At 31.7% G+C, this 21,127-nt stretch overlaps 1 pseudogene; it reads left to right on the forward strand.

The window, feature by feature from the left end:
* The first annotated feature begins 1,680 nt into the window (after positions 1-1,680).
* The window catches only part of LOC149569007 (transcription factor GLABRA 3-like), a 207,433-nt pseudogene continuing 187,986 nt past the window's right edge, over positions 1,681-21,127 (forward strand).

Here is a 21,127-nt window from a genome sequence, read left to right on the forward strand (position 1 = left end):
CAGCAAAACTCAAACATATCAAAGAGCTATAAAGTTTCTTCATGTTATTATAGCTGAGAGGAATGCTCTATTTATAGAGCTCATACATATTTCTAGAGGGTTCTTGAGAAGCTTCAAGAAAGGAAGCACTCTAGAAATTTCTACATAATTTTAAATTCAAATTTTGCACAAAGAGAGAGGCTCCAAGAAGCAAATAGAAAGTTCTGGACTGTGCATTAAATGCCCAGCTACTATAATAAACATTATTTTTAACATTTTCTAATACAGAAAACTGAGTTAATTATTTATTCCCTACTTATGAATAGTAGATAGTTGGCTATCTTGAATAAGGACTTTAGAAATAGTTCCATAGCTTCTAAATGTTTTAAATAGGTCCCTTGTGTTTTTAAATGTCTTAAATAGACTCGCCCAAGCTGAAAGCTGAGCATCCAGGAAACTCGTCATAGAGAAAACGCAAAACGCGAGAGCGAGAGAGAGAGAGAAAAGGAAAGTAAAACGCGCATGATAAAGAACACTTAAAACATTCAACATTTGTGGGGGAGAATTCAACTAAAGTGGATATCATATGTAGATCTAGGAGGATGCCTCTAAAATGTATGGATGTATGAACATCTCCATTACTTATCATATCCATCTTCAGAGTTTACCAGTTATGGATTTTACTGTAGTGTCTACAGATTTTATACGATCGGGCAGTTTTGTGACTTTCGTTGATTTAATTAAAATTTACAAAAAGAAAGGGATGTTTTTTATTTTTACTTTAAATATGACGGTTATGAAACGTTAAATCACGCTGTCATTATCCATTGATGGTACCATAAATGCATGACTTTAATGAGCAAGATTGGATGTCCAATAGGGGCCTACCCGGTCCCGTTTGTTCCGCTGGCGTAGGGACCGCGAGATGTTGACCTCATGATATACAATTGAGATTCTAAAGGTATATACCTCTTCCTTCAAAGAAGATTGGAGAAATATTTTAGCAAGTTTATTCAGTCGACAGTTTATTTTTATATCATTCTCGTCACTGTACAAAGGTTGCGTAACTCTCTCTCTCTCTCTTTCTATATATATAATTTTTTTAGTATATACAACTTTTGAATGAGTCAATTTCTCCTAATTGTTTGGGATCTGCTATTGTCTATATTTTAATAGTTGTCATTGAACAAGAAGAAAACTATTTGTATCCTTGCATTATTTTTGGGTGAGATTTTTTTTTTAAGACAATGTTGTCTGTGGTTCACATGCATTCATGTTCACTTTGGTAAAATATTTCATGTTAATTATAGAAGGTATCATAAAGAAAAATAAATCATCGAAAATAATTCATAGTGAGTAAAGAATAATTAGTGTTAACAGAATATAGTTTCTCAAAACCCCTTCAAAAATGAAGAATTCTCCCCAAAGCAGCCAAGACCCCACCCCTGAAAAGAGCAAGATTGATAAAGACATCATTGATGTTGACAAACATGATACTGGGGATGAAGACAGTAAAGACTTGATTACTTTGGGGAAAAGTGAACAACAAGAGGCTACTCCAGTGAAAGAAGATCGGAAAGAATCCAAAAGAAAAAAGAATAAAAGCAATAGAAGGATGAAAAGGACACCTCTATTGGTTTGGAGGAATACAAATTCCTTGAGGCAAAGACTGAAGTGGAAGATGAGATTGATGATGAGGACATGGATGATGTGAACTATAAAGAGGAAGAGGATGCCAGCTACAATGGGGAAGATGAGGATATGGATATGGTTAAACATGAGGCAATTATTGAGGTTGACCTCAAAGGGTTTACTGAGAACCAAATTGATCCTATTGAGGTTAATGAGAAGAACCAAGATGATAGAGGTCATAATATGGAAGAATGGGATGTAAAATGGATAGTGATTCCCTCCTCAATAGGGTAATTGACCTTGAAAGTAAGCTTTCATGTAGATTGGATGCTCTTCAAATCAAAATGGAATCCCTAGACAAAATGTACAAAAAAACCATCACTAACCTGGAATTGGGGGTTTCTGCTGAAACTATCTGTAGTATCCAGAGGGAGATAATGGAAACAATGGTTGTAGGGGTGGTCAGTGGTAAGAGCAAACTACATAAGAACAATGATATCGACTCCACTAGGAAGGAGGAGGATCGGGAACATGAGGCCAGAGAAGTCATGAATTGGCATGGGGAACTTTCCCACCTAACCAAATAATGGAATGGTATTAAAAAAGCTTAGTTTTCTTTCTTGTTTTAGTTTTTTTTATGACCTCTTGTAGAGGTGTGAAAACTTTTAATAGACCTAAGTTAAATATGCTTTAGATGTTATTTTGAACTTATGTAACTTTACGACATTTAAGTTTTTTGAGGTTAAGTACTTAGGCCATTTTAACACTTGTTACTATTACAACACTATTATCTCCAAACAATTTATATTGAACCCTATATTTTGAGTTGATTTCTATCATTGCATGTTGTTTACTAGGATTAGTTTGATGTTATCTTTGATCATTTATTGTTGCTCTCATTATGTGTATTAGTTGCTTTGGTAGTTAGTTTCTATTTTTGATTATTTTGTGGGAGTGATCTCTTTGTTGGTTCTAGTTTTTTGGAAAGTTGCTTAGCTATAATGACCTTGGGATTGCCTTTCTATATTTGTAACTTTGGGTTCAAGGCCTTCTCCCTACCTCCTTTATCAGAAATAAAATATAGTTTAGATTCAACATAATTTTGTAAAATATTAAATATAAACATGTATTGAATCATGTAACATGTATTAAACATAAACATGTATTAAATATAGATATGAAAAGGATACCTCTGTTGGTTTGGAGGAATACAAATTCCTTGAGTCAAAGACTAAAGTGGAAGATGAGACTAATAATGAGGACATAGATGATGCAAACTATAAAGAGGAAGATGATGCCAGCTACGATGGGGAAGATGAGGATGTGGATATGGTTAAACATGAGGTAATTATTGAGGTTGACCTCAAAGGGTTTACTGAGAACCAAATTGATCCTATTGAGGTCAAGGAGAAGAACCAAGATGATAAAGGTCATAATACGGAAGAGGGATGGAAAAATGGATAGGGATTCCATCCTCAATAGGGTAATTGAGCTTGAAAGTAATCTTTCATGTAGATTGGGTGCTCTTCAAATAAAAGTGGAATCCCTAGGAAAAATGTACAAGAAAACCATCACTAACTTGGAATTGAGGGTTTTTGTTGAAACTATATGTAGTATCCAAAGGGAGATAATGGAAACAATGGTTGTAGGGGTGGTTAGTGTTAAGAGAAGACTACATAAGACCAATGATATGGACTCCACTAGGAAGGAGAAGGATCAAGAACATGAGGCCAGATATGTCATGAATTGGCATGGGGAGCTTGCCTAGCTAACCAAATAATGGAATGATATTAAAAATGCTTAGTTTTGTTTCCTGTTTTAGTTTTTTTTATGACCTCTTGTAGAGGTGTGAAAAATTTTAATAGACCTAAGTTAAATATGCGTTAGGTGTTATTTTGAACTTACATAACTTTATCACTTTTAAGTTTTTGAGGTTAGTTACTTAGGCCATTTTAACACTTATTACTATTACAACACTATTATCTACAAATAGTTTATATTGAATCCTATATTTTGGGTTGATTTCTATTGTTGCATGTTGTTTAGTAAGATTAGTTTGATGCCATCTTTGATCATTTATTATTCCTCTCATGATGTGTATTAGTTTCTTTGGTAGTTGGTTTCTATTTTTGATTGTTTTGTGGGAGTGATGTCTTTGTTGGTTCTAGTTTTTTGGAAAGCTACTCAGCTATAATGACCCTGGGATTGCCTTTCTGTGTTTGTAACTTTGGGTTCAAGGCCTTCTCCCTGCGTCCTTTATCAGAAACAAAATATAGTTTAGATTCAACATAATTTTGTAGAATATTAAATATAAACATGTATTCAATCATGTAACAAAAAGAATGTTCTAATTTAAGAAATGAAAGTAGAACAATATTAATTTTGAATGTTTCAATTGTAAATAAAGTTTGATGAAAGAAAGGAAATTTGATTTATTGAATTTATTATCTATGTTACTAAAATTGATTGTATTAAGGAAATATAAAGCTCAAAAAAGGTTTATATCGACATTGTTCAGAATGTTTCTTTTAAAAATGTTTATCCCATATGTCAAATTGTTGCATTAAAAGAATTCCATATGATTGTAGGATTTAAAAAATTAGAATTTCACTTTTTGCATGGCCAAGTTGTTAGATAGTTAAACTTACATCTTTAGGATTCAAAATTAGATTAATATCATAATCTATAATTAGAGTTTTTTTTAGGATACTTTTTTGTGGTTGCCAAAATATTTTTTCTTTAAGTCCACTAATAATAGTCTTACTATGATATATAAATATGCTTTGATTATGATATAATTGAAGTATAAGTCATAGTCACATATACTATATATCCACGAATCATATTGTAAATGGAAGACATATTTCAAGTCAAAGTTTTGAGAAGTGTTGACAACTAGTTTTTCAAAAAGATGTAGGCAACATTCTCTAAAATGATATCACGTTGTAATATAAATAATTGGCACAAGTAGAATATGTTTACACTAGTCTCTTTTGTTAGAAGCTGCATAAACTTTTAATTGTAGATTTATCTCCATGTTATTATAGAGTAAATGTAATTAAGTTGCCATTTTTAAAATTAAAATTCTAGGAGGAAATGATATTTGAGAACCATGCCTATCAACTACCCTCAAAATGTTACTAACTTCTTATTGCATGTCATCCTCTACATTATTTCACTAATAAAGAAATAATAAACATATGTCTTCTACAAGAAAACCATCCATTAGAAGTTTCTTTTATGTCCACTTGTAAACTAAAATTCAAATTAGCTTTGTATCCTTTGATTAATTTTATGTCTTTGGGAAAAAAAACCTACCATTCCTTGAAGTTGCATTCATAGGATTTGAGCTAAAATGAGTATCTGCAATCTATGAATACAAATATATTGCACCTTTTTTAATTAGAGTATCCTTTTTAATTTTGTGTAATGTTTAAGGAGTTTGAATAACTCGTGCTTACATACACTTTCAACAATATTTCTTCTCGCAGATTAAAAATTATCCTAACATTTAAGATAGTGATAGTAAGTTGAAGTAGGAAAGGAGAAGATAGGGAGATTGAGATGATGAAGAAGAATATGACATAGGCGTTTAAAAGGATGAAAACAATCTTTAGAGGAAAAAGGTGACTCGGATGATCAACAAGATGATGCAGTTGTACTATGTGTAATCTAGGGAATGAAATGGGATTCGACCTCAATTTTGGGTACCAATACTTTTTGTGATTTTTTGTTCCACTAAGTTTTTAGGATCCTTTTATGTGTGGAAAGGAAACTTATTTTGATTGTGTTCTTCAAATTGAGGGCTTAAAACCACCAATTTATCTAGGGAGAAAAGTTTCCTAAGAGCCTTGTTAGGGCCATCTTTTAGGCATGGATTATTTCCACTTCATGTTGCTCATTATTATTAAGGGCCACACTAATTATTTCTTAGTGAATATTAGTGGTGAAGAAAACACAAGGGATATAGTTATTTTCATTAATAATATTGATATGGATCTTTTATCACCTTTTTTGTGTGTGGGATCTCTCACCCCATTATATATAATGGATACAAGTGGGTGAGCCTTTTTTCAGTTGTATAAAACATTATTTGGGATTTCTTTTGGTTTTCTATCTCTAGTGCAAGAAATTTGTGGTTCCTCTACTAAAATGTTTTTGGATGTTTGCTAAAGATTTCTAGGGGGGATTTTTTTTATAATATTTCTCCTTGCAAGGCTTCTTCTATTTCTACTGGTAGGTAGTGTGATTTTTCTTCTTTTTTATTTTCTTGAGGGTTTAATTCTCTTATTCTCTAATAGCTTATTTTCTTCTATCATGGGTTGACTATTGGAGGATGAAACCTCTTCTATGGATTCTCATGGATTATTTTTGTTTCTTCTTTCCATATCTCTATAAGATGGAGAGGTTCAATCTTTTCCTAAATTCTCCTCATAGTTGGATGAGTTTTCCTTTTGTATTCTTGAACTATGGTTTTTTGGAGTAAGATAGTTTTTTTCTTCTTCTTTTTTTTTTGTGTTCCTGATCTAAATTTGATCACCTTTACCTTGTCTAGGCCAAGTTTAGAGTTATTATCTAGGCCAAGTTTAGTTTTTTCTTTTCAGTTAAGCATCTCTTTTGTTAAATTGCAGTATTTGTTATTGTTTTTTTTTATGATACTCATGTTCATAATTTTTCTTATCTTATATGTTCCACCATTTTCATTTTTCATATGCCTCCTAATGGATACCTTACTTACAAAATGATGTGATATTTTTATGTAGATCTATTAGATTCCTCTATTATTATTAATTTTGTCATAGATGCTTGATGAAGGAGCATCCTAGCCTTTCCTACAATCCTGTATGTTTGGAGGGGTTTTGGTCAACTGTTGATGGAATTATGTTTTCATGGTTAGGGATGTTTTGGAGACACATTGGGGAACCTTTCCTCATGATTGCATAGAGATTGGATTTATTGAGTTGAAGTTTGAGTAGTTTGAACCTAGCTACTGAAACTGTGCTTTTTCTATTTTCTAGGTCCCTTTTGTAGTTTGTATAACTAATTATCCTTAATGAATCAGAGGCTGCACACTTGAGGGATTGAAGAGGGCCTAGATTTCTTCCTTGTGTCAAGAGGACAAGTCCTAACTCATTATAGGTTGGGAGATATGGAAATTCTCCTAAAGTATCAATTTTCAAGAGCGCAAGACCTAACTCATTATAGGTTAGGAGATATGGCAATTCTCCTAGAGTATCAATTTTTGGAAATTTCACATGATAGTATGTTGTGCATGACCTTTAGATGGATGCATACTTTTCCTTTAGGAATAAGCCTTTTCATATTTAAGGGTTTGTAGATGACCTAAATTAATACCTACAATTCGAAGCATGAGTTATAATTCAATCAAAGCTAGGAGATATCATGATTTTACTTGGATATCAATTTTTGGACATTTAATTGTTGTTGCAGGCTGACTTGTGGCATTTAATTTATGTATTTGTATTTAATTTTTATTTTGGGCTGACTTATGGCTTAGATTGGTATAAGTAGGGGTCTTGTGGAGCCTTTTAGTAATTATTGAGTGGGGATGGAATGAAGGATAGATGCAAATTTGTAGAGCTAGAGCTATGGCTTAAGAACTAGAGGATCTCTTGGTGGACCTGAGGGTACAAGTGTGGATTCTTTTTTGTGTTTTTATCTAGTTGTGTCTCTAAACTAGCTAAGATTGGTTGTAAGTTGGATCTTGTTGGATCTTGTAGAACTAATTTTGTAATTTCTGTTTGTATTTGGCCCTAACTCAAAAGGCCTTATAGAAAGACATATTGTATGTAATAAGTTATATATCTATGAATTGAGAATTGTAATTTTTTATTAGAACTTGCATTGTTGTTTCTTGTGTTGTATTTCTGTTGTAGGGTTGTATAGCTAGGGGCTAGGTCTCCTTTGGGGATTCTCCTACCTTGCAATACATCAGGTGGTATCAAAGCGAAGATTGTTCTTGAGTGTGTAGATAGATCACCAAAGCCGAGGTAGTTTGCATTAGGACTTGGGCTGAAGAAGGTTGATCTTGTGGTTGATTGATCTTCTTGATTAATGGATTTGTTGCTTAGGGTTTGCTAAAATTTTGGAAGATTCCTCCAAGAATATTAGACCCTATGGAAATTGATGATCTTAGTGATGTTGTAGAAGAATGAAAATCAAACAAGATGAGAGCATAAATTAGTTCTAAGATTGCATTGATGAAGAGTGACATGATTGTTGAAATTGTAAGTGCTTTAGGTGGTGCACCTAGACATGTGGGTACTTAAGGTGGTTATGAGGAAGTTACTAAAGACTTTGTAATTTTTGAATCAAGTGGTGAGGTCAAAACTAATCATGTGGAGAGACCTATTGGAATTAGGGCTGGTCATTTTGCTCGACCTAGATCTTAGTTGAAGCTGAAGCATAAGATGGCAGTTTCTAATTTTTTAGGTACTTTAAATCCTAAACACCTGATTGATTGGATTGGTGAATTGGAAGACTACTTTGAGCTTGAGGATATTAAGGATCTACTCAGACTGAGATTGGCACAAAGTAAGCTAAAGGGACATGTTGCTCTTTGATGTAAAGAACTACAAAGAGATAGAGAAGAGGAAGGTGAGATGAAGATCTCTAGATGGCAACTGATGGTGACTAAGTTGAAGGCTAAGTTCGTTCCTACTGATGATGAACTTGAGTTGTTTAAGAAGTTGCAGAATCTAAAATAGAAAAATATAATTGTGAAACATTATACAAAGGATTTCTACAAGTTTACTATTTAGTCTGGGCATAGAGAATTGTTAAAAGATAAGGTAGCTAGGTATATTAATGGTTTGAGATTCAATATTTAGGATGAGGTTAGTATGTTGAATATTTATTTAGTTGAGGATGCTTATCCATATGCTTTGAGATTAGAGGAGAAGCTAAAGAGGAAGAATCAAGGTAGTTCCCAAAGGAAGGAGAAGTAGGATAGGTTAGCACAAGCTAAACCAAAAGAAGAAGGTGAACCAAAACCTGCTAATCTAAAAAAAGAGGATAGGTGGAGGTGGGTTCAGAGGTAATTTTTTCAAGTGTGGTCAAGAAGGGCATAGATCTTTTGAAAGTCCAATTGGAAGGACAATTGTTGTTGTGAATGAGGTTGCAATCTAGGATAGTCAGCATGAGCAAGGAGAGAGTTTGCTAGCTTGATGAGTACTAATTGGTGAGAGGACATTTGTTTCTTGTTAGAGAACTAGTTTGTTCAAGACTTGTTGTAATTTTGATGGTAAATTTTGCAAGGTGATTGTGGATGGTGGTAGTACTGATAACCTTATTGCTGAAGAGATCATTTAGAAACTTGGTTTAAGGAGAATGAGACATCCTTATCCTTATAGGATTAACTGGTTGCAAGGTGAGCATGCTTTGGAAGTGAGGGAGCAATTCCTTCTTGATTTCTAGATTGGGTAGCATAAGGATCAAGTGTTGTGTAATATTGTGGATATGAATAGCTGTAATGTGTTACTTGGTAGACCTTGGCAACATGAGTCCAGGGCTGTGCATGATTATGTTAGGAATGTGTTTACTATTGAGAAAAGTGGTAGGAAGTTTTCCCTAATTCCTTTGTAGAATGAAGAGCTTGGTAGGAGGAACTTGAGTATTGGTAGCCAAGTTGAGCTAATAGATTCTAAGAAGCTTGGAGATTAGCATGGAAAGAAAACTTATGGAACAGCTATGGTGGACGTGAAGAAGAAGAAGAAAAATAAAGGAAAGAGTGTGCAAGTTGAAGACATGGAGGACATGTATGTGAAGAACCAATTTGGGATTTATGTGTTGAATCCCAAAAGATGTTATTCCAGTTACTAGAACACCTTTCTGAATTTGGGGTATTTGATGTAGGAGCATCCTAGGCTTTCCTACAATCCTGCATGTTTGGAGTGATTTCAGTCAAGTTTTGAGGAGAATTGAGCTTGGAATTTGACGAATTTATGTTTTCATGGTCAGGAATGTTTTGGTGACACATTTGGGAACCTTTCCTCATGTTTTCATAGAGATTGGATGGATTCAGTTGAAGTTTGAGCAATTTGAATCTTGTTGTTTAAACTGTGTTTTTTCTAGTTTTTGGGTGCCTTTTGCAGGCTATATAACCAATTATCCTTAATGAATGAGAGGTTTCACACTTCAAGGATTGAGGAGGGCCTATATTACTTCCTTTTTTCAAGAGGACAAGTCATAATTCATTATAGGTTGGGAGATATGGAAATTCTCGTAGAGTATTGATTTCTGGTAGTTTCGCGCAACAGTATGCTTTGCATGAATTTCAGGATGGATGTGAACATTTCCTTGGGAAATCAAAATTTGTGAATTTAAGAGTTTTTAGAGGACCTAAATTACTACCTACATGTCAAATCATAAGTACTAATTCAATCAGAGCTATGAGATATCGTGATTTTACTTGAATATTGATTTTTGGACATTTAACTATTGTTGTAAGCCGACTTGTTTTATTTAATTTATGTATTTGTATTTAATTTGTTTTATGGGCCAACTTGTGGCTTAGATTGGTATAATTAGGGGTCTTTTGGAGTCTTTTAGTCATTATTGAGGGGGGATGGAATGAAGGATAAATGCAAATTTGTAGAGCTAGAGTTGTGGCTTAGGAACTAGAGGATCTCTTGGTGGACCTGAGGATACAAGTGTGGATTCTTCTTAGTGTTCATACCCAATTGCATATTTGGACTAGCTAAGATTGGCTATAAGTTGGATCTTGTTGGATCTTGTAGAACTAATTTTGTAAATTTTATTTGTATTTTGCCCTAACCCGAAAGGCCTTACAACCAGGCATATTACATGTAATCAATTATATATCTATGAATCAAGAATTTTAATTTGGTATCAGAACTTACTTTTTTGTTTCTTGGTGTTGTGTTTCCACTGTGTGGTTGTATAGCTAGGGGCTAGTACATCTCCTTTGGGGATTCTCCTACCTTGCACAACATGAATGCTTCTCCTATTGGGGTAGAGGAGGTATACATGGGAGAGTATTGTGTTGTGCTAAGGGGCTTAAGACAAGTATTTATTTGAATATAAGTGGTTTATTGGGTGATGATGATTTTTTCCCTATTTATTCCTTGATTCCTCCTATTGAGGTGGATGTTTTAAATGGATAATGAAGCTTATAATATTTCTAGAAGTTTATCTGAGCCTATTCAAAACTAAAATTTTGTGTTATAAGATTATGTCATATAACCATGTTTCTTAGCTTAGAATTCTCTTGATTTATATTGTCTAGGTCTCTACCTATTTACTTGGTGATAGGTTGTTATATGTACATGATAACTCTTTGTATTTTTCTTTGGGTTTTAGATCCTATTTAAATTATGTTTGTATGGGGTTTTGTGGCCTCTTAAAAAACTACTTTACCCTTCACAAAAAATATCATAATATTAATGAACATTCATTTAAGAAAACATCAATCTCTAATTTTGATTTTATCAAAGGGAACTATAAAAAATTGAAGAAAATATCTCTTTATATATATTAGACACTTGAATACCAAATTGAGTTCTACTTTAAAGTTGATAGTGCATAGATTTTTTTAATTTTTTTAGGTAAATGTTGTGTCTATTTATTATTAATAAATATATTTTCTTGTGTGGAAAAAATTAATGACCCTTACAAATGCATTCAAGGTATGAGTTATAATATGTCTAGTGTTATTGACAATTCACTTCAAAGTCAACTTGAGTCTATTTTTGTCATTTACTGAGATAAAATATTTACTAAATTTCTCCTATCAAACAATTTTTTTTTGTTTTAATTTAGAGGAAAAATGGTTATTTGAATTGGTATGTAAGGTTTATTCAATATGAATACAACAAGGAGTACCTAAAATGAAAAAGTTTTAGAGGTCTATGATGAATTATTATTATTATTTCTTTTGTTTAGTTTTCATTGCTATTATAGTGCTAGTTTAGTTTTTTCTTTTTAAGTTATATTTGCATTATTTTCTCTATTAAATTTTTAAATAAATTTATTTTTGTTCTCTATTAAACTCCTAAAGATATTGAATTTTTCTTACAATAATAAGGTTTGAGTAATGAAGAATATGTCTATGTGTTTTAAAGTTCTAAAACAACTAGGCACTCAAATTTTTGATAGGATAGCTACATTGTAGAAGAAAGATAATTTAATTTCAAAATCAAATACAAAAAAAAATTAGTTCCACCTCTTTTATTCTCATCTGAAATAACTACATCTACATAAGCTGCATTTAAAACAAGTACATTAGTTAGAACAAAAATAAATGTAAAGAATAAATAAATAAAGCTTAAAATTGATTTTACAAATGCAACAAATTGAGAAATTGCATAGTTAAACTAGGTTTGATGCATAGTTTCAATTCACCAATGATTCAATTTGGATCAATTTTAGTGATCTAGAAAGTTGAAATGTATACAAGGTTTGAAAATTTTGATGAGACTAGTGGTCATCAAATTGAAAAATGTCTAGACTATTTGTAGATACTAGAACAAATAGACTTGTGGAAATATTTTTGAACAAAAAGAAAAAGTGAAATAAGAAATTCATCTAACTCAAAATGCTACATAGCCTTATGGTAAGGATGAAGATAGATATAAAGAGGAAAATGTTCTTTTAGCATAGCTACATACTATTATCAATAAGGAAGAAACCATTTGGAGAAAATATTCAAAAGTTCAACATATTACTAAGGATAACTAGATCACTAAATTATTCAATTAGTCAAACTTGAAACATAAAGAGTGAAATCAAATCAAGGAAACCATCTCCTTAATAGGTTTCCTTACTTCCTCAATGGATATTGAAAATGAAGTTATGAACTACTTTAATGATCTCTTGTCCAGCCTACCCCTCTCAAACCTAGTTTATAAGGCTTCCCTAACTCCTTCCTAGATTGTATTCCTTTGTACATCTCTCTAAAGGAGAGTATATTGATGGAAATGCATTTCACTTCAGAAGAAGTGAAGTTTGTGGTATTTTCTCTAGTCCTCTAAAGTCTTAGGGTCTTCGTGGTTCTCCCCCCCCCCCGCCCCACCCCCGCCCCACCCCCGCCCCCTTTGTTCTTCCAAAATTACTATAAAATTGTTGCTAATGATGTTTTATGGAAAATAAAAGAGTTTTTTTCTTTGGGTTTTAACATATTCTCAAATATTTGAATAACATAGGTTCATTGTTCTTATCCTTAAAAAAATAGTGCTAACAAAATGAAGGACATTGACCAACTAGTCTTCGTAAAATAGTTTATAGATTTTTTTCCAAATTATTGGTTTCTAGACTTAAACCTCTCCTTGATCATCTTATTCACCTACACTAATATTTTTTTTATTATGGAAGAAATTTTTTTTAAAAATAATTCTTATGTTACATGAAGTTCTTCATTCTATGGAGCAAACAAAAAGAGAGAGTATGATTCTAAAGATGGATATTTCTAAATCTGATGATATAGTCTCATGGGGGTTTCTAATGATTTCTATAAAATAAGTTGGGTTTAATGAAAGTATTTTCAAATTTCTAGAAATGAATAAAAACTCGTAAATTCACACTACTTATCAATAGCTTTCCAAAGTATTCATTTCAAGGTTGTAGGTGGTTTAAGGAAAGGTGATCCTCTATCTCCCTATTTGCATTTTTTTTAGCTAATGTTCTTGGTAGAAATATTTACAGATTGGTTTCCAATGATGTAGTTAAGTGGTTTATGTTATCTAAATTTCCCAAACCGGCGTTTCCCAAATTGGGTTTCCAAATTAAATCCTAGTGTCAAATGTTCTGTGGATGTTTTTTGTGTGTTTATTCTACTCACTATTTTTAAGTTTAAGTTTATTGTTGACTGTGATAAGTTTCTACAATTTGGCACATATAGAAAAAAGAGCTAAAATGCAATAAATAAGTTGGATTATTGAGAACAATTTTATTCCATGAGTTATTAGGTTTAGTTTGTTGACATTTGAAGTGATTGATTTGTACATATGGAATTGGTGATAAGTGATTCACTCCCCCTCTCAGTTATTCCAAATATTCTAACAATTTGGTATTTGATATCTTTGTGCTTATATGAAATTTTGAAGGCTTTAAAGCTAAAGATCAGAATATACAAGAGAGAGATAACAAAGCTGAGAAAGGAGAACTTTTCTTCATTTGAGAACTTGATGAACTTGAGGTATTACTAGTTAAGAGTCTATCTAGAGGAAGAGGTAAATACAAAGGTAAACTTCTTATTATTTGTTTCACTTGCAATAAAATTGGTCATATTTTTACAAGAGAGGATAAGGATAAGAGTAAGGATAGCATCTATTGAGATAAGACAGACAAAAAACATAAAAGAGGTAAGAAAGACTACAAAGGGAAAGTTAAGAAATCTTGTTACATTGCTAAAGAAAGTTCTAGTAGTGGTACTAATGAAAATGATGAATAAGTTGTGTATGTTGCTATGAAAGATGATTTTGATGAGGATGAAAATTGTGAAAATATTGCTCTAATCTTACATATAAGAAAAAATGACAGATGGATGCTTGATAGTGGATGTTCACATCATATGAATGATGATACACATAACTTTGAAAGGCTAATTTAGTATAATGGTAATAATGTTAAATTTGGAAATGATGCACTATGTTATGTGAAATGTAAAGCATCAATTATTCTAAATGATAAGATTAGATGTGATAATGCATACTAGGTTGATGATATAAAATATAACTTATTGAGTGCAGTACAGTTGATCATTTCAGACTACCAAGTTAAATTTCTAAACAAGAAGGAAAATATATATGACAATAGTGGTGAACTAATTAGGAGTGGAGAGAAAATAAGAGGCAATTTATTCTATATATACCTATCTGAAGATAAATACTTATTTTCACAATATAAAGATGTTTGGCTATGGAATAAGGGATTGTGTCATATGAATTTTGAAAATATCAGTTGAGATTAGTAAGAAAAAAAGAGTAAGAGGATTACCAAGATTGAGTAAACCAAATAAGGTGAAGTGCAAAAAATACTAGTTGAGAAAAATGAATAAGTCTAGTTTGAAGAGATTTGTTTTTCTTCTGATGATATTTTTGAATTCGTTCATACTGATTTATGTGATCCTATTGGAGTGCATAGCTATTGTGGAGATAAGTGTTTTATCTTATTTGTTGATGATTTCTCTAGAATGATGACTGAAATATTTTTTAAAGATAATTTTTATGGTTTTCAAATGTTTAACTGGCATTTGTGTAGAGTGGAGATTTCATATATGGAGAGTTTAACATATTTTGAAATAATAGAGGAATCAAAAGGAAGATGTTTTCCCCTAGAATACCATGACCGAATGGTAGATCTAAAAAAAGGAATAGATCTACAATGGATTGAGCAAGAACATTGATGATGGGAAAGAATGTTTCATAAAACTATTGGAGAGAAATTGTTACCACTGTAATGTATGCACTCAATTGAGTATAAGTCATGAAAAGTAAAACCAAAACACCTTTTGAGCTATGGTATGGACCTGCACCTAATGTTATCTTTTGAAAGATTTAAGGAATGAAAAGATTGGTGCTAAAATTGTTGAAGGTATATTCCTAGGTTATTCCAAAAAGAGTAAGGCATACAAATGTTTGAATTCTAACACTAACAATGTTGTGAAAAGTACAAATTTTAGAGTTGAGGAATTTGTAGAGAAGAATGAGGTTGAATGCAAGAAAGAACCTGAAGATTACAAAAATTTTATATATATATCCATGAAGGAGAATCTAACATCATTCACGAGCCTCAAAAACCAACAAAAGAAATATAGAATGTGAGCAATTTTGAGTCACAATAAAAAGGCCCTACTAAGCAATAGTAGCCTACTAAGTGTCAAACTGCACAAGCCAAGAAATAGGTAGAGAATGTCAACCATCAGAATGTTAAACTTGTGATATAGAAAAAGATATAACAAAAAATAACCTTAAGTGATTAAACATGTTGAACTAGGTTAACCTAGTGAACATCAGCAAGAAGAAAGAAGATAAGAACTTTTCCTAGCAAAGAATGTAAAATGAAATCATACACAAGATCAAATCATTGGTGACAAAGATTCATGAGTTATGACAAGAAAAAGACTAAGGTGTGATACATATAGATACTATGCGAGAATGAGCCTAGATTAGTCAAGGAAATACTTTAGAATGAAGATTGGATTACAACCATGAATGAAGATATTGAGAAAATTGAAAAGAACAAGATGTGGACTCTAATACCCAAACCAAAGAAAAATATTGTGATTGGAATAAAGTGGGTATTTAGGAACAAGATGAATGAGAAAGGTGAAGTCAAAAGGAATAGGGAAAGACTACTTTGTAAAGAATATGCCCAAGAAGAAGGAATTTACTATGGATAATTTTTTTCACTAGTGGCAAGGTTGTAAGAAGAAAGGACTTTACTTACATATGATACTTACAAAGGATTCAAATTTTATCAAATAGATGTGAAGTCTACTTTACTGAATGGTATACTTGAAGAGGAAGTCTACATTGAGAAATTTTTACCCTATCAAGAAAAAAATAGTATCTAAATTACATAAATCTTTTTCATGGTATGACAGATTACATGCATACTTGGTGAAATTTAGCTTTGTAAAAAAAAATGACAATAGCCATCTGTAATTGAAAAGTGAATCTGAGAGCAAGATATTGTTAGCTGAAATTTTTGTGGATGATATTATATTTGGAGGAAAAGATGAATTGCATAAATCATTTTCTAATGAGAAGAAGATATGTTTGAAATGTCTACATTTAGAAAAATCAAATTCTTTGTTGGCCTCCAAAAATATATTAGATGAAGAAATATATCTACATTACATAATACAAATATATCAAGTAGATGTTGAAAACTTTAAGTATGGAAGACTCAAGACCAATTGGAACTCCTATTGTTAATTGACATAAACTTTCAAAGAATGATGATTCTAAAGAGGTGAACAAGATATTATATAGGTCAATGATTTAAAAATTATTGTATGTCATACATAACCGACCTAACATTACATTAGTGGTTGGAATAGTTGCAAAAGAATTTACTAATCCTAAGGAGAGTCACATGATGGTTGTGAAACGGATACTGAGATATCTTAAAGGAACATAAGACCATGGTATTTGGTATAATAAGAATGATAAATTTGAGATGAAGGTTTACACTAGCACGGATTAGGCTAGAAATATTAATGACAAGAAAATAAATAGTGGGGGAACTTTATTTCTTGGAAAGAGATTGATTTCTTGGACAAGAAAGAAAAAAATTATATTTCTCAATCCACAGTAGAAGTCAAGTATGTTGTTGCACAGCAATAAATTGTTCTAACATTGTTTAGATCAAGTAATTGTTGAAAGGTATGAAGGAAGAGATTACTAATACTATAGTAATATACTATGATAATACTTGAGTGCTCTAAACATTTCAAAGAATCTTTTGATACATTCTTAGAAAAAACACATTTAGATCAAGTATCATTACTTGAGAAAGTTGGTTAAAGACAAAGAAGTGAGGCTTGAATATTTGAACACAAAGGAACAAATAACTAATATATTTACGAAGGTATTACCTAAGGAAGCACATTAGTACTTGAGAGATAAGTTATGGGTCATTCCCATCTTTGTCACTAACTAAGGAAAGGTGTGGGATTGTATCAAATATTATTATCAGAATATTATAAACATTGATGCAAAAGATCATGCTTTAGGATCTACCTAAAACTATGGAATGGTGTAAAGATGTAATTTTGAAGATAACTTGAAGATAGAGAAAGACTATGTAGAAGTGCGACTTATGATATCTACATGAAGGAGATATATGAAAGTGTACTTGATGTTTCTATGGTGACTAAGATGTCTTTGGCATTGTTTTCAAATAGGAAGATGAAGACTGTTGTTAATGAAGACATAAAGAAAGATTAGTTTGTAGGTGGTTACCATATAAGGAGATAAAGATGGAAGATCATATGATAGAAAGAGATAGACAAAGAGGGATATCATAAAGTAAGTGGAAGACTATTGTTATCACTAAAGATGACTAGATGAGAATCGGAATGAAACTAAGAGGGTCTACCCATTCAACATAGAGAGAGCAATGCAATATAGTTGAACACTTAAGGTGTCATGTCACTTTTTGGATTGCATGGTAGCTTGAGGGTGTTGGAGCTACAATTATTGAGAGCCTAATTGGAACAACTGTTATTTTGTCATTGATGTCAAACCTACTAGAGAGACATTGCTAATAGTGTAGAGAACCATATCATTTTATTGATGAAGAGGATTTGAAAATAAGATATTATAAGATAACCTAGTGAAAGGTTAAATTGACATGTTAAGTGAGATAGAATTACAATGGACACTTCATAAGTTAGTGCTTCACAAGATAATATGTTTTTCATTTAATTAAAAGAAAGTTGGATGGAGCTGAGATTTGAAACAACTCAAAAGGATAAGCTTGACCGAGTGTCAATGTTGCACAGTCAATAAAGGAGTTGAAGCAAAAGATTAAGGAACTAAAGGATTGTCAAGAAGAACAGTGTTGGTCAAATATTAGCATTGGCTAAGTGATAGAGATTTCTAAGTGATAGTATTGAATGATTTGTACAATGTTGACTAAGTGGAACAATATAGTAATGACCAAATGATCTAGTGAAGACTATGAAGAAAGGCAAAGTAATGGTCGATTGATAGCGTAAGAATAGTTTGTAAATGAATCAAGATTTGTAGTTGACATAGTTGAAATCTTGGAATAAGAAAAATGTGTTGACAATAAGGATTGATGTGCTATATCATTTAATGAAAGGAAATGATTAGTTGAGTGATCAAAGGCTAAGATTTGAGGATATGTTTCTATAAGTATGAAGAAGAGAAGAAGTAAAAGAAGATGGGATGATTTATTGAACGTTTTGGATCCGATTATAAACCCTAAGATCTATATGACTGTAATTAAGATTAAAAAGATTAAGACTGCCCATTTAAGGAGATATCTGATATGTTTTATGGGGTTGTTGGATTGAAAACTTGTGAAGACAAGTGGTGGATAGACTTGAAAGAAGTGTGAAGTTTGTGAGGTGAAGGATTTCTTGAAGAGTTTCCAAGAAGAAGTAAGATGATGAGAATGATGGAGTACAGTCAATCAACCAGAGTTTTTCCAAACATACATTTGAATTTGCAATGCAAGTTATATGTTATTAGATCAAAGTTTTTTTATTACTTTCTAACCATTCTGGTATTTTAAAAATAGATAATAAGGTTGATCTAACAATCATTTGTACATCCTTTAATGAAGGTGACATTCTAATGGAATGTTCTTAAGTCCTCTAACAAGGTCACTCCTAATAGAGTTATTAAATCCTTTAAACGGGTCATACCTAATAGTGTTCTATTAACCTTTAATAGGGTTGACTCCTAACAAAGTTCACTTCAGAAGAGTGAAAAGTGGTATCATGTTACTCATGGTTTTTTTCTTAAATTGAATTTCCACATTAAATCCTGGTATCAAACATTGTTAGGATGTTTTTTTTTGTATTTATGCTACTTATTCATTTTAATTTTAAGTTTATTGTTGACTATGATAATTTTTTGCAATTTAGAAGATGTAGAATAGAGAGCTAAAATGGAATGAATAAGTTGGATTAGTATGCATAGTTTTATTTAGTGAGTTATTGGGTTAAGTTTCTTGAAGTTTTAGGTGTTTTATTTGTACATCTAGACCTATGGATAATTGATTCACCCCAGCTCCCTTTTCATTTATTCCAAATATTCTAACACTTCATGTGTTGGAGTTGAGGAGAAAAATTATCTTTCTCTGGTTAATTGGAATATTGTCTACTATATGAAGGACCAAATAGGCCTTAATGTTAGAGCCACACATCTTATTAATATTTCCTTATTTAGGAAGGTAGAATATAATATCATAAGATCTAAACAATATTGGATTGTAATTATGAGGGTAAAGTATTTAAACAACTATGAGGGATTCCTCCTTTTCAAATTTTCAATCTCAAATGGTTCTAACATATAGAACAATTTTAAAACATCATCCATCTTAACCAAAGGTTGTTACTACATTCTTAACAACACTCAAGATGTTGTTTTGTGATAGGATCCTTATGTAACTCAAAATCCCTTTGACTTTCACCTACTATTACAAGTCATCAAGAGTTTTTTGAGTATCTCTACAAAAAAGTTATAGATTACTGGGGCATTTATGTTATTCCCACAAAGTGGAAATTTGAGATTAATTAGTTTGAGAAGAATATCCAATATATTTCTTCTCTTAGATTCTAGAGAATAAATCAACAGGATATTCTAATCTAAAATAATTCTACTTTATGAATCTACTTAGTTAAATTTGGATTTTTGTTATTGACCTCAAAATGACCTCATGAATTCAATGGAGTAAGATTTAGAATCTAAAAGTCCTCCCTTATACAAAATTTTATGGTCGATAATTTGTCAAATAATTGGTTAATAGAATGTGTGATGTATGACAAGATGAAGAAACTATTTCTCACATTGTGTTTTATTGTTCTTTTTCTTGTAAAGCTAGACAATTTATTATCATCTTTTTCAAAATTTAATAGGGTTCTAGTAACAATCCAATGTCGGTAATTGATTCTTTGAACCCCCCTTCTAATTATCCTTTTACTAAAGAGATGAGGTGGAATGCTCTTTTACAAGGTAGCTAGTCCTTATGGAAGGAGTGGTATAATTGCATCTTTGGAGATACAAGCAAGGGTGTTAGTATAGAATTCCATCCATTTATTAGTAATATCAAATATAAAATGAATATAATTAACCCTTCTGCTTACAAATTTTCTCTAAGATCTACTGGTCGGGATATTTTAGAATATTACACCTTGCAAAATTCTTAAAAAGTAAAAATTTGCTAAGACTTGTTAAAGCAATAGTATTAAATGGCATGGATGGATAAAAATAAAGTTTAATGGATCTTGTATTGGAAACCCTGGTTAGATGGGTGGCACTAGTATCATAAGAGACTCCACAAGCACATTATTCATCACTTATGTTATCAGCATGGGAGCCTGTATGACCTACATGGTATAGATTTTAGCTCTTTCCATGGAGTCACATTAGCTCATACAAAGGATTACAACAAAACTATTGTTGAAGGAGATTCTCTAAATTTAATTAATAATATTTTGAATGAAAATATTGACATGGATTGGAAGCAAAGATAAGTTATTAAGAAAATAATGATTCTAGTTTGCAAGGAAGATAATGTGATTTTCCAATATAGACTTTATAAAGGCAATAATTTTGCAAACATGCTAACAATACAATAAATGTAATTTGATTTGTTAAAATTTTGGGAAGATTTTGCATCTATCACTACGAAGGCTCATGGGGTGATCTCTCAAGATATCTCCACTACGTGCTTTGATGGAGATGTAAGGAGTGTTTTTAATGGGGTAAATTAATTTTAAAGAGATTTGAGAGCTAGTTGTTTGTTATTTTTTCATTGCTTTTGTATATGTTCTTCT

Source organism: Cupressus sempervirens, chromosome 3, assembly GCF_028749045.1.
Source record: "Cupressus sempervirens isolate cs-2001-9-10 chromosome 3, ASM2874904v1, whole genome shotgun sequence".
Lineage (NCBI taxonomy): Eukaryota > Viridiplantae > Streptophyta > Pinopsida > Cupressales > Cupressaceae > Cupressus > Cupressus sempervirens.